Here is an 11443-nt window from a genome sequence, read left to right on the forward strand (position 1 = left end):
TGAGATCTTTATCAGAGAAACTTGCTGCAAAGATTTTCCCCCAGTTTACTGCTTTTCTTCTATTTTTAGCTGCATTAGTTTTGTTAAGGCTTTTAAAAACCTTTCAAATAATTTTGTGTGACCAAAATTATTCATTTTACCTCCTGTGAACCTCTTTATCTCTTGTTTGGTCATGAACTCTTCCCTTATCTATAGATCTGACAGGTAATTTCTTTCCTGCTCCTCTAATTTTCTTATGGTATAACCCATCATGTCTAAATTATGTACCCATTTTGAGCTTGTCTTGATATACAGTGTGAGATGTTGTTCTATATCTAGGTTCTGCCAGACTACTTTCTTTCTTGTAGATGATCTTCTTTTATAATTTAGTGCTATTTTTCAGGGCTTCTTAAACTTTTTCCACTCATGATCCCTTTAGAGGTTGTAACCCACAGTTTAAGACCTTCCCAAAGATCTCAACAGTTTTTTTGAGTCTTTTTAAATTTTCCCCCCTCCCTCCACACTCTCCTCCCCAAGATGGCATGCAACCTGATATATACATGTACAATCACATTACTATACATGTACAATCACATTAAATGTATTTCCACATTAGTCATGTTGTGAAAGAAGAATCAGAACAAAAGGGAAAAACCAGGAGGAAGAGAAAAAAAGAGAGAGAGAAAAGAGTATGTTTTGATCTGCATTCAGACTCCATAGATCTTTCTCTGGATGTGGATAGCATTTTCTATCATGAATCTTTTGGAATTGTCTTAGATCATTGTATTGCTGAGAAGAGCTAAAGTCTATCAAAGTTGATCATTGAACAATGTTGCTGTTACTGTGTACAATGTTCTCCTGGTTCTGCTCACTTCACTCAGCATCAGTTCACATAAGTTTTTCCAGGTTTTCCTGAAATCTGCCTGCTCATAATTTCTTATAGAACATTGGCTTCATTTGTGCAAAAACTTTTTAATTTAATGTAAACAAAATTCTCTATTTTGCATTTCATGATGTTCTCTATCCCTTGTTAGGTCATAAATTCTTCCCTTCTCCATAAATCTGACAGATAAACTATTCCTTGCTCTCCTAATTTGCTTATTTATATCACCCTTTATGTCTAAATCATGTACCCATTTTGTCCTTATCTTGGTATATGGTGTAAGATGTTGGTCTATGCCTAATGTCTGCCATACTATTTTCAGTTTTCCCCAGCAGTTTTTTGTCAGTGAGTTCTTGCCCCAATTGCTGGAATCTTTGGATTTATCAAACATTAGCCTACTGAATTATTTGCTTCTGTATAATGTGTACCTAATCTGCTCTACTGATCAACCTCTCTATTTCTTTGTTTTATTTTGTTTTTTTTTCTTTTTGGTGAGGCAATCGGGGTTAAGTGACTTGCCTACTGTCAAGTGTCTGAGGCTGGATTTGAACTCAGGTCCTCCTGACTCCAGGGCCAGAGCTCTATCCACTACGCCATCTAGCTGCTGCTCCTTTTTGTTTTGTTTTGTTTTGTTTTTCTTTTCAGTCTTTCTATTTCTTACCTAGTACCAAATTGTTTTGATGAGTACAACTTTGTAGTGTAGTTTGAGATCTGGTACTGCTAGGCTCCCTTCCCATTTAAAAAATTTATTCTTTTTGATATTCTTGACCTTTTGTTCCTACAGATGAATTTTGTTATTATTATTATTTTTAGCTCTATAAAATAATCCTTTAGTAGTTTGATTGGCATGGCACTGAATAAATAAATTAATTTAGGTAGAATTGTCATTTTTATTATATTAACTTGGCCTAGCCATGAACAATTAATATTTCTTCAGTTATTTAGATCTGTTTTTATGTGAAGAACATTTTATAATTGTGTTCATATAGTTCCTATGTGTGTCTTGGCAGGTAGACTCCCAAGTATTTTATACTATCTATAGTTATTTTAAATGGAATTTCTCTTTCTATTTCTTTTTGCTGTTGGTGATATACAGAAATGCTGATGATTTGTGTAGGTTTATTTTTTATCCTGCAACATTGCTGAAATTTTCAATTTTTTGATTAGTTTTTTAGTTGACTCTATAGAGTCCTCTATGTAAACCATCATATCATCTGCAAAAAGTGATGGTTTTGTTTTCTCTTTGTCTGTGCTTATTCCTTTGATTTATTTTTCCTGTCTTTTCACTGTAACTAGTATTTCTAGCACAATATTGAATAATAATAGTGATAATGCACATCCTTGCTTCACCCCTTCCTGGACATTTCTAATGTCCGACACCAGCACCACCTCTGGAATTCTTCATCTTTTAGTCTCTATCTAGAGTTTTAATCTGGGCTTGTTAGATTTCTATTATTCTTTTCCCCAGATAAAGAAGACACTCCATCCCCATTCCCTTTCCTCCTTTGCCATCCCTCCGTCAACTTCGAACCACTTCCTAGCAAGGAAGAAAAAAATTCATTCCCTAAACCCAAGGCTTCATCTGCCTCGGAGCCCAGACCATATACAAGGCAGACAGGCATGGTGCAGAGGGGCTAGATTCCTGAGTGGGGCACATGCTTACCGGGCTTTGCTTGGTAGGTTCAAGTTCTGGTCCTGCTCTGGATGTCCAAGTACTACTTTGGTGATTCGACTTGGGGAAAGATTTGAGTCCATACCCTCCATCATCTCTGGAATACTTTATTGTGTTTACCCTGGTGGTAGCTTAGTGTGGGAGCATCCAGGAAATTTGTCCATCAGCTTGATGAACATCAAGTTGTTGTCTAGTATGAGGAGACCTGGGGTAATATTAGGGCTTCTGATTCCGGGCTGAGCTTTTCTGCTGACCCTTGGCTCTGCTGTTTATTTCCTTTGTTGCTGTTGCTTTCATTTTTCTTTTTTGTTATGAACTTGACAAACACGAATATTTTAATATTCATAGGACAGAAAAGAAGATTGATTATACATAAAACTGTGAACTTCTTCGGGTTTTGTTTTTTTTTTTTAAACGTAGATGAAATTTAATCTGACAGGAACATAACTGGCCTGGTTGTCTGATCTGCTGAACGTTTCCTCTGGAGCCTACTATGTTGGCCTAACCTGGAACCCTAGACTCCAGGCCTCAGGGGAGTGGGCAGAGAGGAGGGAGGGGAGCCTGGAGATCAACCTGGGGCCTAGAAGATGCCATCAGGGCTATGCCCAGGCCCCCTTTCCTAAGCACCAGAGATATTGGGATGAAAAAATGGCACAATCCCAGCTCATGGGAAGCTTATAATCAGGTAAGAGAGGTATGGCATGAAGATGGATATGAACATGCAAGGTAGAATATGATGGGGACTAAGGAGAGCTAGGAATTAGGAAAATTTGAGTTTCATTTGGAGCAATCAGAGAAAAATTAATGGAGAAAATGACACCTAGGTGAAGCCTTGAAAGAAGAAATAAGCATTATTAAGCTCCTACCATAGTATGCATCTAGTGGCACAGAACCAGGCATTGTACTAAGCTCTTTACAAATACTATCTCATCTAATCCTCACAACAACTCTGTTAAGTAGGTATTATTATTAATCCCCGTTTTACATTTGAGGAAACTGAGGCAGACAGAGGTTAAATGACTTGCCCAGGGTCACACAGCTAGTAAGTGTCTGAGGCCAAATTTTAACTCAGGTTTTCCTGAATCCAGGTCCAGGGCTCTATCCACTGTGCCATTTAGCTGCCTCTTTGATGGAGTGACAGAGTGTATTTTGAAGAAGGTCAACCTTTGGGAAGATGGGAGACAGCAACTTGAGTTTGTAGACCAGCTAGTAGTCCAGATTGGGCCAGTATGTAGAGGGGTGAAGGGTAGTAATGTGAAATAAACATAGAAAAATATAGTGTAGTGAGATTGCATAGAGTCTTTAATGCCGGGGTGCATAATTGTGTTTTGTGAGAGTTCTCTGGCATAAGAGAGTACCTATTGGGAGGATGTAGGGTTCCTCTATTGACCCCTGCTTTCTACAGCTGGGTTCACAGTGCCATATTCCCCCAGTGTAGATGTGGCTGTCAATAGGTTAAGTTCTTGTCTGGGTATCCAGTTTATGACTAAGGAGAGGCCTATAGGCCAGCCAGAGACATTGGGGAATACAACCCCTTCATGAGTTCAGATGCAGAGAATTACATGTAAAACATTGGGAATCAGTTCAATGCAAAGTTTTATTGGAAGCAAAGGGAAAGAAGGCGAAAGGCAGAGAAAGGAGACCTGATTTACAACTTGGACACCATGCAAAGGTAAAATGTAACTCATATAAGGTTGGTGCTACATTAGGGAACATAGAGACATGAGTCCATTCAGCAGGAAGGGAAGGTATGGTCTTCCTAGAGGGAAGGGTATGCTCCAAAGTGCCCTTCTGAGGGTGTGGTTCTTATACTCTGATTTTGGGTGGCACCACTGGAGCTGGCCAATTTGCATATCAGGGGTCAGGTCAAAATATTATTTTGGGGGTTTATCAGAGAGAAAAACAAGCTGGTGGTGGACAAAATATTATTTGGATCTCACAACTGTAATAGCCTTTAAAAATAATATTGTGAGTATTTTTCCAGGAATATTTTCCACAAGTTTATAGCCTCCCTTAAGGAAAGATCATAATGATGGCCTCAAGATCATCAGGCCTAATCTTTAATAATGATTTCCTTGCATAGGTTTTATAAGCTATAGCCTCCATTAACAGTTGGGGGTAGGGTTCTGTCCTGATGGTTTCAAAAACAATCTCAGGCCCAATCTTATATCAAATTTATATATTTTTTTCTGTTGAAAATGGGGAGCTACAGAACATTTTTGAGCAGGGGAGTTACAAAGTCAGACATACACATTAGGAAAATTATTTTGGTAGCTGTGCTTCAGTTGAGCGGCAAGGTAAAAAACCAAATTGTTAGAGGTTGAAGAGTAAGTGGGAGATGTAAAAGTAGAACTAATAGATACAGGTAATTTTTTTCTAGGACTTTAAAATTGAATCCCTGAATATGAGTTGAAAGGGATCTCCATGGCCATCTAGTCCAACTTGTACACCATCTTCACTATAATATGGCAAATAAATGGTTGTCCAGTTTCTGTTTCAGGGCCTATAAGAAAAGGAAGCCCACAACCTTTCCAGGCAGCCCATTGCACTTTGGGACAGCTTGAGTTTTTAGTAAGTTTTTCTTGACGTCAAGTCTAAATTATTCTTATTTCAACTCCCACCCATTGCTCCTGGTTCTTTCACCAGGGACCAATAGAACAAGCCTAATCTCTCTTCCTCTGACAGTTTTTCAGATACTGGAAGACACTTATGATGTCTCTCCTGAGTCTTCCCTTCTCCTGAGCAAACACACCTGCTTCCTTCATCCTCATGTGACATGAACTCTAGTCTCTAGTTGGCCTTCTCTGGACATTCTCTAGCTAATCGATGATCTTCCTAAACTGTGGCTTTGAGATCTGAATATAATACTATAGATGAAGTCTTCAAGGGCAAAGTACACTGGAATAAATATCTCTAAATTCCTGAAAGTTGTGCCTCTCAATGGGCAGCTAGATGGCACAGTGGATAGAACGCTGAGCCTGGAGTCAGGAAGACTCATCTTCCTGAGTTCAGATCTGACCTCAGACATTTACTTGTTGTGTGACCCTAGGCAGGTCACTTAACCCTTTCCCCACAGTTTCCTCATCTCTAAAATTATCTAGAGAAGGAAATGGCAAACTCTAGTATCTTTGCCAAAAACAAAACAACAACAACAAAAAAACCAAATGGGGTCACAAAAAATTGGACAAAATTGAAAAACAACTTGACAACAACATGCTTCTCAATGCTTTAGCTATCTTGATTGCCTCATCACACTGTTGATCTTTTCTGAGCTTGCAGTCCACCAAAACTGTCAGATCTTTTTTAGAATAACTGCTGCCTAATCATACCTCCCTACTTTGTATTTGTGATGTTGTCTTTTTGGATCCAAGACTACATCATTGAATTGGGGTTTTAATTAGATTCAGCCCAATGCTTTATCTAGCCTGTCAAGTTACTTTTGGATTCTAATTCTGCCATCCAGTTTGTTAGCAATCCCTCCCAATTTTCTCCCATCTGCAAACTTGGTGAACATGACATTTATGCCTTTATCCAAATCATTGATAAAAATGTTAAATAGCACAGGACGAAGTATAGATCCCAGGAGTCCTCCACCAGAGACTTTCTGCCACATTGACACCGAAGCATTAACAGCTAGTTGTTGATCCTGGCAATTTGGAATCCAACCAGCTTGTAATCCACCTAATTGCATTGTTGTTTAATTTGTATCTCTCCATCTTTCTCACAATGATAATATGAGATACTTTGTTAAATGCTTTTGCTAAAATCTAGGTACATTGTATCCATAGTAATCATTTAGTAATCTTGTCAAAAAAGGAAATGAGATTAGTCTGGTATGACATGTTCTTGATGAAACCACATTGACTGTGTGATCACCACCTTTCTTTCTACATGTTCATTAATTATGTCTTTAACGATTCTTTTTAGAAATTCTCTAGGAATTGAAGTCAAGCTCACTGGTCTATAGTTTGTAGACTTTGTTCTCCGCCCTTCCTTAATCTTGTATTATCTCTCTAGTTTTCCATGATCTTTCAAATATCAAAGATATTGGGTCAGCAATCCCATCTGTCAGTTCTTTTAGTACCTGAGGGTGTAGTTCATCTGCTGACTCATATTGAGCTCGTACTCCTGGTGACCTGAATCAAGGACAGCAAGGCGCTCTTTTACCACCTCCTTTCTTATCTTGGGTATCAATTCCTTGTTAGTCATTTTTGTTCTTGCAATCCCAGTACAAAGATCATTCTTCTTGGTAGAAGAAACAGAAGCAAAGTAACTGTGGTCAGTTGTCCCTTCTAACCCATACAAAGGTTCTATTGCTTCTTTGATCCTCCCTTTTCTCTCAATATAGTAAAAAACCCCAAACAAACCATTTCATTGACCTTAACTTCAGTTGTCAACCTCAGCTCATTCTGAGCTTTAGCATTGCTAAAACTGTTTTTACATGACTGTTCCATGCTCACATATTCATCCTGTTACCTTTTTTTAAGTTAATTTTTTCGATTGGCAAAAATCTTCCCTCTTCCCCATCCCCCAATTGAGAAAGAAAGAAAAAAAACATTATAAACATGAATAGACAAGCAAAATGAATTTCTGTATTGGCCATGTCCGTGAAAAATGAGTCTCATTTTGCATTCTAAGTCTTTCATCTCTCTATCTATCAGGAGGTGGGTAGCATGTTTCTTCACTGTTAGTCCTCTGGAATTGTGTTTGGTTGTTATACTGATCAGAGTTTCTAAGCCTTTCAAAGTTATTTGACTTTACAGTATTGTTGTCTTTGTATATATTGTTCTCCTGGTTTTGCTCACTTCACACTGTATCAGTTCATATAAGCCCATCCTTGCATTCTCAGAAACCATCTCCTTCATCTTTTCTTATAGAATAACAGTATTCCATCACATTTATATATCGTAACTTGTTCAGTCATTTCCTAGTTGCTGACATCCACTCAGTTTTCACTTCTTTACCATTTCAAAAAGAACTATAAATGTTTTTTTAGTTAGACTTTGTTTTGCTTAGGACTAATCCCTCCCTTAATTTATCCTTTCTCTAATTCCCTCTTCTCCTATTTCCATTTACCCTCTTATTTCTTTATTGAGTAAAGCATATTTCTGTACCAAATTATGTGTTTGTGGATTCTTCCTTGCTTTGACCTCAAGATGAGAGTAGGGTTCAAGTGTCAGCTGTTCCCCACACTTTTTCCTTCTTGTTTGTATAGTCTTCTACTTGTGCACCTTGGTTGTATAAGTTAATTTTCCATAACCTTCTTCTCCCTTCTTGCTCCCCTCTTAATGTATTCCTTTTTCCTTCCCTTTTCATTCTTTTACGATCAAGACATAACAGAACTACTCCCAGGCCTTCTGTCTAATTAAACTCCTTCCATGACCCCTGATTCATAGGGGAGGTGTGTCATCTCTCCATATTAGAATGAAAGCAGTTTATCCTATTCAGTCCTTTACTATTGTTCATTCATATTCACCTTTTATGTTTCCCTTGATTCCTATATTTATACTTCAAAGTTTCTATATGACTCTGTTCTTTTAATCAGGCATACTTAGAATCCTTTCATTAGGGGTTAATTTTTTCTTCAGTAAGATTATCCTCAGTTTTTCTAAGTAAGTTATTTTTGGTTGTTAGCCTATATCTTTTATCTTCTAAAATATTTTTTAAGCTCTCAGCTCATTTATATAAAGTGGTAGATGCTAAATCACAGCCTTACTCTGACTTCTCAGTACTTGAATTTATTTCTGACTGCTTGAAATACTTTTTTAAAATTTGATCAGAAAATTCTGGATTTTGGTTATAATGTTCCTGGCAATTTTCATTTTGGGATTTCTTTCAGGAGGTGATAGGTAGATTCTATTTCTACTTTGTCTTCTGGTTCTAAGAGATCTGGGCAATTTCTTTTTATGATTTCATGAAATATGATATCTAGGTTCCTTTCTAGTCATGGCTTTCAGGTAGTCTTGTAATTCTTAAATTATCTCTCCTCAGTCTGTTTTCCAAGTCAGTTGTTTTGCTAAGAGATACCTTATGTTTTCTTCATTTTTTTTTACTTTGGTTTACTATTTCTTGACATCTTGGACAGTTATTAACTTCTTTTTGGTTCATTTTAATTTTCAGGGAATTAGTTGCTTGGGCAAAGTTTTATACTACTTGTGTGGGACAGTTTATTTCCTTTCCAATTCTTTCTTCCATAGTTCTCATTTCTTTCCCATTTTTCCTCCAGTGCTTTCATTTCATTTGTAAAGCCATTTTAACTCTTTTTAGAATCTCTTGCTTCATCTCTTCCAGGAGCTGTAGTTGAATTTGTGCCCAAGTTGTGTTTTTCACTGAGGCTTTGCCTGTGGATATTTTTGTTATCTTCTCCTTTCAGGTTTGTGTCATGAGTATCCCTGATATCATAAATGCTTTTTATGATAGTTTTGTTTTTTACTTGCTCATTCTTCTATATGACTTCCTGACTTTGAACCTTATTTTAGGATCAAACTGTGCACACTTACAGTAGGAATTTCTGGACTGGTCATATGAATTTTTTTTTGGTGTATTGAGTATTATGTTTTATGAAGACCGCAGAGTCAGCTTAGGCTGGGGATCTGCAAGCTTTCAGTGTTCCCAAAGTGGTATGATTCAAGGTAAAGGCTCATTACTTTGCCTCCACTCCAACAGATCTGATCACTACAAATTCTTAATCTGGGTTTGGGTTTAGGCAACATGCCTGTGGGCTTGTTCTGTTTGGAGTTTGAGTAGACTGTTGTTGGACTCAATCATTATCAACCAGCTGAAAATCTCTGTTGGTTTAGAGGGACAGAATTGTAGGCTTACCTTTGGTCTGGGATTCCTGCCCTGGTTATTTTGCTGTAGTCTTCAGACAGGAATAAAAGCTAGAACTGAGACCCTGTGCTACTTCTGGAGTCAGAACTACATAGCTGCTGCTTGTTCCTAGACTTACTCTTTGTTCAGTATAGAGCCTAGAACTTGTGACCATTCTTACCTTGGAACACAACTCCTGCGCACAGGTTCCCTCATCAGCCCACACTGGATCCATGACCCAGAACTGGATGGTAAGTGACAGATCCACCAGTTGGCCCCTGTTCCTGTATCCTACACAAGCTAAGGTCTCTCTTTGTTAGATCTGGGACCTCTATTTTCACTTGTGCATAGCCTTTCCTTGAAATGGAATGTTCCATAGAGCATGAACCTGGTCAGATCCTGTCCCCACTGTCTGTAGATCTCTTTGTCTGTCTATGCTAACTTGAGCTGGAAATATGATTAATTGTAATTTTTTTCTTGGATTTCCTGATCAGGATTAATCTGGTACATTTACAAGAGAAAATCTGGTAGATTTTCTTAGAGAAGTTATGCATGTGTTGGGCTAAGGGGCTAGCTATACTTCCTTCTACTCTGCCATCTTGGCTCTACTTCTCCCTGGTCTTGTTTGCATCGTTTATACATTTATCTTTAAAATCTAAATTACTTGAAAGGAAGAAGAGATATAGGTTTATAGATTAAAAATAAGGCAGGGTCAAGGGAAGATTTTTAAGGATGGGGTGAACCGAACTTCTTTGTAAGAGAAAGAGAAGAAATCAGTAGATTGGGAGAAACTGAAGATGGGAGGGATAGGAATAATCAATCAACAAATGGCAGCTGAGTTGAAGCTTGAAAAAAGCTTCTAAGACTCAGTGGTGAGGGGGAGCATTCCAAGCATGGGGAACAGCTTATACAAAGGCATGGAGGTAGCAGATGGAGTGACATGTACAAAGAACAGAATGTCTGTATCATAATGTGTGGAGGGGAAAAGGTATAAGAATACTGGGAAGGTAGGAAAAGGCCAGATTGTGAAGAACTTTAAATGCCAAAATATTATATATTTAATTGTGAAGATAATAAGAACTCACTGGAGTCTATAGGAGTGGTGGTGACACAGAGCTATGGGGAGAATGGATTAGAGAGAGGAGATACAAAGCAGGGAGGCCAATTAGGAGGCTTTTGAAATGGTCTAGGAGAGAGGTGATAAGAGCCTGAACTGAGGTGGTACCTGTGGAAATGAAGAGAAGGAAATACATACAAAGATGGTGTGAAGGTAGAAATCACATGATTTAGCAATTGATTGGAAAAAATGAGAGTGAAGAGTCAAGAATGACACTGAGGTTGTGAACCTGGGTAATTGAATGGATAATGTTGCCCTTGGCATTAATAGAGATATTTGGAAGAATAGTGAATTGACAGAGGTGCTGGAATGAGTTTTGTACATGCTGAATTTGAAATGGCTATTATCATCTGTTTTGAAATATGCAGTAGGAATTTGGTGGTCTAGGACTAGAACTCGGGGAGGAGATGGCCTGGATATATAGATCTGATAGTCATCTGCTTAGAAATGACAATTGAACTTATCGGAACTGTTGAGATTACCAAGTGAGATAATTTAGAGAGATCAGTGGGGCAAACTCCTGAAGAAGATGGAAGGAAATGGGATCCAGGGCACAAATAGAAGAGTTAGCCTTGGAAATGAGAAGAACTATCTAGCCTGTTGAGCCTGGTACAAAGGAGAAGATGGCAAAGGCTGGTGTGGAGGAGGGGAGATGAGGGAATTTGTGATGAATAGCTTCCATTTTCTCAAGTGAGGTAATATGCTGAGAGAGAGTAAGGTGAAAATTGAGTTGGGTGCATGAGTATTGGGAAGATGTTTTAAAACAATTGCTCTGGAAAGTATGATCAGATATGAATAAAAGAACTGCCATTGTCCTGGTAAATTCCCAGTTGAGGTTACATGACATGAATTTGTAGTGAATACATCCAGCATGAATAATTTCATTACTTTCTCTAATATCCTCCAGCTGCTGAGAAGTAAGAACAGAATAATTGGATGGTGGGAGTAATCCAAGGTTAGGGATTAGCAGGATATCAACAGT

This window comes from Vombatus ursinus, unplaced genomic scaffold, assembly GCF_900497805.2.
Source record: "Vombatus ursinus unplaced genomic scaffold, bare-nosed wombat genome assembly UNPS02014786.1, whole genome shotgun sequence".
Taxonomy (NCBI): Eukaryota; Metazoa; Chordata; class Mammalia; order Diprotodontia; family Vombatidae; genus Vombatus; species Vombatus ursinus.